We start from the raw sequence: 6,240 nt of genomic DNA, 5'->3' as shown, positions 1-6,240 counted from the left end.
GATTTTTGGAACCAAACTTGATTTAATCAAGGAGGTTAAGGATTTCTTATCTCGCTATTTTAAGATGAAGGATCTAGGAGTAGCTAATGTTATCTTAAACATCAAGCTGTTGAGAGATGAGAATGGTGGGATCACACTGCTTCAGTCTCATTATGTGGAAAATGTCTTGAGTCGTTTCGGGTATAGCGACTGCACGCCTTCTTCAACTCCATATGATGCTAGTGTGTTGCTTCGAAAGAATCGACGGATTGATAGAGATCAACTGAGGTATTCTCAGATTATTGGCTCGCTTATGTATTTGGCGAGTGCCACGAGGCCTGACATCTCTTTTGCTGTGAGCAAGCTGAGTCGGTTTGTGTCAAAACTGGGAGATGATCATTGGCATGCGCTTGAGAGAGTTATGCGCTATTTGAAAGGCACCGCGAGCTATGGGATTCACTACACCGGGTATCCAAGGGTACTGAAGGGTTATAGTGACTCAAACTGGATATCTGATGCTGATGAGATTAAGGCCACAAGTGGTTATGTTTTTACACTTGGTGGTGGCGCTGTTTCCTGGAAGTCTTGCAAGCAGACCATCTTAACGAGGTCAACTATGGAAGCAGAACTCACAGCATTAGACACTGCCACTGTTGAAGCAGAGTGGCTTCGTGAACTCTTGATGGACTTACCTATGGTTGAAAAACCAATACCCCCTATCCTGATGAACCGTGATAATCAAACTGTGATCGTCAAGATAAACAGTTCTAAGGACAATATGAAGTCCTCAAGGCATGTGAAGAGGAGACTAAAATCTGTCAGAAAATTGAGGAACTCCGTAGTTATTACGTTGGATTATATCCAAACATCGAAAAACTTGACAGATCCCTTCATAAAGGGTCTATCACGTAATGTGATAGATAATGCATCGATGGAGATGGGTTTGAGACCCACCGCATGAGTTGTCCATAGTGGTAACCCACTCTATGTGATCGGAGATCCCGTGAAGTAGAAGTGGGAGACAAGCTGTTGGCCAGCTGGGAGGAGAGTATCCCTATATTAACTATCCCACTCCGTGAACATGCAATACTCTCCTAATCTGCATGGCAGGTTGATACTTATCTTAATGTGTTTCAAGTGGCTTATTCGGGTAAGCAGAGATGTTGTCCTGCAGAACATCTTCTGAGGAACACACCTATATGAACTTGATTGTTAACGTCGCAGTCTGTGAGAATTGGGTGTTCTCTAATAAATTCATGAAAAGGCCCTAGAGTATGACGTATATGCTCCACCCGCGGGGAAGCCTTGCGGCAACCAAGTATCGGTCAAGAATTTGTGTGAAACTAATCTCGCAGAAAACTTATAGTTCAAGGCATAGTTCACTATTCAAGTTGTGATCTAGTGTAACATAAATATCTAAGTGGAAGTTCAACTTCATAGTCTCCACTAAGCACCAGTATATAAACAATATTTTGGAACTAAATGATGAGATGTGCCAATGAGACTTTGTGGGGATTGTTGGAATTTTGCTAGTAGGCCTTTGGCCCAAAGCCCAACTAAAATTCTGAAATTCTCTTGGCCCATTCATGCACATATGTGAGTGGAGTGAGTGAGACTAAAGTTTAGTCCCACCCCGGAAGTTGAGAGAGAGTTGCACCTTTTTATAAGATGAGCTCTTCTACCACTTGTATGAGCATGAGAAGAGAAGACCTACACGCGCGCTCCTCCTCCTCGCTCGCCACGCCACGACGCGCCGCGGGTTGCGGGATTGAGCCGAGCCGAGGACAGAGCTATGCACGTCGTCTATATTTTTGCTGCTCGGGAAAATTATTCCCACGACCTACCCGGCCCGCACTATATAGTCAGGCAGACGTCAACCCTAGCCGCAGCCGCTTCGTATGGTTTCTCACCACCGTTCCAGATCATTGCCAAGCAAGTCTTCACCATCCCTCCTTCCGGCGTGCACCGTGAGAAGGGACAGCAGGCCTCCGAAACCCCGCCTCTCGTGATCCTGTACGGGAGAGGGGCGATCAGGTTTTTGGGGAGCGACACTCGCGCGACTGCTGGCAGCGACGACTTCGCGAACGACGACTTCTTCCCCGACCTCAACGCCGGCGGTGTTGCACCCGCTGCACCGTATGTGATTCTATCCTTCCAGTTCGAGATCGTGGTAGAATTCATATTTGTAGTATGTACCCTAGATGTGATATGTTCATCTGCTATGCTAGTTCGCATGATTAGTTTAATCTCTGCTGCTGTGGTCATGATTTATCTTCTGTTTATTCGGATTAAATCTTGTAATAATTTGCTCATATTTTTAACATATATATTCGTACGTATCCAGCCAGGATCGGTCCAGCTACTAGCTGTGCGGCACCACATGTACAGTACCACGTACACACACAACCGACCGACTAGCTAAGTATACTACCTAGCCTGCTGTGTTGCCGGCCGTGAGCCGTCCGTTGGTGCCTGCTGATGGATGCAGGAGGTAAAGGTGGCCTACGCTCCGTCTGGTGACTGGCGTACGACCGTATGTATGTACGTACGCGTGTGCCGTACTGCGCTTTATACACGTACAGTGCCTCTCACCTTTTTCTATGGACCTCACCTGCCGACGAGGCTTCACGTGCAGGTCACCAGTGTTATCACAAACTAGCCATGGGACCATCCACACACGGCCGCGCAAATGATTAAGTAAACTTGCCCAATTTGGATGCACCAAGTACACTAGCTAGTACCCCTAGTAGAGTAGTACATACAATACATGTATTTTTTTTTTTGCGGGAACATACAATACATGTAGCGTGTTACTACTGTCGGGATCTCCTCGACCACTGGAGGTGGAAGGGTCTCTGAAAAGTGAAAACCCGTACCACCAACGCCGTTTTTTTTTGAGATAACCAACGCCGTTGTTGACCAGGCGGGCCTCAGACGGTGGCCCTTTGGGTTTGGCGGGCTCCTGTGTCTCCAACCACCATGCCACCTATCTATCTCTCTTTTGTCTCAAAAAAAAAAAACTTATCTCCCTCTCTCGTCTCAGAGAAAAAACTACTGTATATATCTCTCTCAAAAACAAAAAAAATACCCATTCCACCTCGAGCAACTGCAGTTGGGCCCCGACAAGTACACAGAGCAGTGAGTGGATGGGCAGTGGACCGCGCGAGCTAACTCGTTTGGGGTCCTCCTCCATTTTGCTCCAAAAGAAAATCGAGGGGTCCTCCTCGACCCTGTCTGCGCTAACACTGGCGTTGGCATTTAGGCCTCGTTTGGTTGCACGGGATCCCGGAGGGAACCCCGCTTATTCCCCGGGCGAGAAAAGCACGGGCCGATCGAGCCGGAGAAATCAAGCGCGATGTTTGGACAGATTCGTTGGGGAGGTATCCCTACCCTACCCGCGTCGTTTCCCTGGGGAAACGTTCCACCCCTCCAGGGGTCAGGGAGAGAAGCCACAAGCAGTGTCAATGTCAGAGTGTACTTTATTTCAAAGATGATTGGAGCAACCGTTGATCGGTTCAGCAGCAGTTGACATCTAATCAAATCACAATTAATAGACTCGTAGGCAAAATATTGGAGACCTAGTGTAAAATCAATTCATTAGGAGCATAATCATATAGACAATTATCAGATAGGAGTAGTATCAATTACAGTATTATAATGCATGGTTGTATCATAACTAATACACTATAATCATGCATTTCACTTACATGCACACAAAGAGCTCCACAACTAGCATTTTAGAAAGATTAAATTCATATACTGATCTGTATATAATTGCCTATAATTTGCATTTCGGCACATGTTGGCTCATATTTTTCTCAGCTAGCTCATATATTCATCACAACACTAACACACGTCTTGCTTTTTTCTTATTGCAGAGGCTGTCTAGGTGCTGTTTTGGTGTTTCCCGTGGTGCACATGTGTGCTGCCTTTCCTACAGTATGTGTTTTCATGTATTTTTGCGCAAACTTTTGTGTCCTGAATTGATAAGTATTCGATTGTGTGCCACATGCAGGTGCTCTGAACCTCTGACATTAGCAAATGATTTGCTTTATCCGAAAATGCTAGGTGGTGGCGGCGGCGTTGTGTTCAGTGGCTAAGTGCATTTTGGTTCGTTGGTCATTGAAAATATTTCACCTGATGAAGGGTATATGACAGCCATCCCTGGATGCCTTCTCCTTAATTTGTCACACAATCATAAGATGTGATGTGAGGAAGCTTAAATTTATTTATTGGTATAAATTGATCGACTAGTCAGCAAGAGATTTGGTTGGTGATGTTATTTTTCTGGCTGTCTAGTTAGACGGCATTGACTCGCAGACCTTGATTAAGCAAGAAACACAACGCATGGATAGTACTCCCAGCTTGCCAAGTGCCAATTAGTAACAGCAAACTTACTCATCAGGAAAGTAACTTGTTACAACTCCTTATGGACTCCTACTAGTAATTTTGTATGTGTTGCTGAATTTGCCGGGACACTCAAACACCTTGATATTTCTTTACTTTCTTTCTTTGTTGCTTCAGTTAGAATATGCTATCATTCAAGTGACCTTCTAGCAATCTGGTTGACAAATGACAAACCTTTTTAGTTTCGACATCGGTTTCACGGGATGACACACTAGAGTAAAGACTAGCTACCTGCTAGGACGACAGTTTTACACCGATGTTAATTTTCCTTTCTTGCGAATAATTGCAGGGTCTTGCTTAAGCAAGAGAAAGTACTGCCAAGTATCAACTAGCTAGTTATAGATTCACTCATCAGGGAAGTAACTGGTAACAGCAGTGGAGTGCGGGCATGTGCCATATATCTATTAGTTATTTAGTACTTTCATCGTGCTTGTGCTAGCTCCAGGTTTGAATCTTCCTTAGCACACTATTTTTAGAAGTGATGCTTACTGTTGGTTAGGGTCTTCTGAAGAACAATAACAATTTTTTATATTTGTTGCAGAAGTTCTGCTATGCATTCATTAACACTTACGACACTGCCGGAGAATACATTGTTTGTGAATTGTTTGTTTGGCTGCCTTACGTCCTTTTATAGATAGAGTCCTTTACTTCTCCGCACTAAAAAATCCATGTTTGTTTTGTCCTTACTTTTCCCCTTATACATTTTTTTGTCCCCATTTTTACTAATTTTGGAAATTATATATTGGCGGGAAGCTTCACAATAATGATCTATTGCTTATCATCTTCCTTTCTTCTGTCCTTACTTATTTAGTAATTATTACTGAAATGTATGACACAATAACCAGAAATAGAAGTTAGTATTCTGGCTCTTTTTTTTTTCTCAACAAGTTCTGCTGATTGTTATTAAAAATCTAAGCTATAGTCATCATGTGCTCATGTAATTGTTACAATTCTCAGTTGGATACATGGTGCTAACTTCCTTTTTTTGTAGTTCAACGAACATCGAGTTGTGGTACCTGATGTAGATGCGGAGTGGAGAAAAGACCTGAGTAGGACTAGTGATTTTCACCTTGCAGCCCATCCTATTCGAAAGTGTCTATGCCTCGGACATGACAATTTGATAATTCAGAATTTTTTGTAGTGAACAAACTTAAACAATGATGCATCAATGCCAATTATATTGATTGATTTTATGTTGGAACACGGAAAAAGGTTTAGCTCACCGCTTAATCGGAATGAAATGTGGACCGATGGGTATTTGAACCTTGGTGAAGTGATGGATATCAGTTGTATTTTTTTAATAAAATTATAGTTTACATGAATTCTGAAGTTTTTGTATGTGTCTGTTTCATTGTAAAATTATTTGTGCAGTTTTTATCTTTGATCTTTTTTTTAATTATCTTTGATCTATTGTGTTATATCTGTATGTTTTACGTGAGGGGTTTCTTTCCCTCCCTTGTTGCCATTTGGGCACATGGGGTAGTGGGACCATTTCCCCCGTGGTGGGAGGGATTCATATGCACACGAAGATCTCCCCCTAGGGGCCTATTTCCCTGGATTTTTCCACCCCAACAACCAAATGAGGCCTTAGAGAGTAGGGCTGGGCCTTTTGGAGTCCGGCTGGGTTCAGGCCCTCTCTAGCGGCTTAGCCAGGTCCAGTAGGTTCATGCATGGCAGCACGATTAGACGATGAGTACGTACCTACGAGCTGCGCCGCACTTGCACGCATGGTTTCTTCTTCGTTATGGACGCTGTTGCGTAGATTCATCCGGACTGCTGGAGCTAGTGCTGAAATCTCACGTCTTGTCGGGGGCCGTCCACATCAACCTGGGCATGGATGGGCGTCGCCGTCGC

At 43.9% G+C, this 6,240-nt stretch overlaps 1 long non-coding RNA gene across 1 annotated transcript; it reads left to right on the top strand.

Moving 5' to 3' along the window:
• Positions 1-3,617: 3,617 nt before the first annotated feature.
• On the top strand, positions 3,618-5,708 carry LOC123151056 (uncharacterized). Its single transcript, XR_006475479.1, has 3 exons — positions 3,618-3,918; positions 3,995-4,126; positions 5,378-5,708. It is a non-coding gene; the product is annotated as an uncharacterized lncRNA (long non-coding RNA).
• The last annotated feature ends 532 nt before the right edge of the window (positions 5,709-6,240 follow it).

Source organism: Triticum aestivum, chromosome 7A (genome assembly GCF_018294505.1).
Source record: "Triticum aestivum cultivar Chinese Spring chromosome 7A, IWGSC CS RefSeq v2.1, whole genome shotgun sequence".
Lineage (NCBI taxonomy): Eukaryota > Viridiplantae > Streptophyta > Magnoliopsida > Poales > Poaceae > Triticum > Triticum aestivum.
This window is presented reverse-complemented; position numbering and strand designations above follow the sequence as displayed.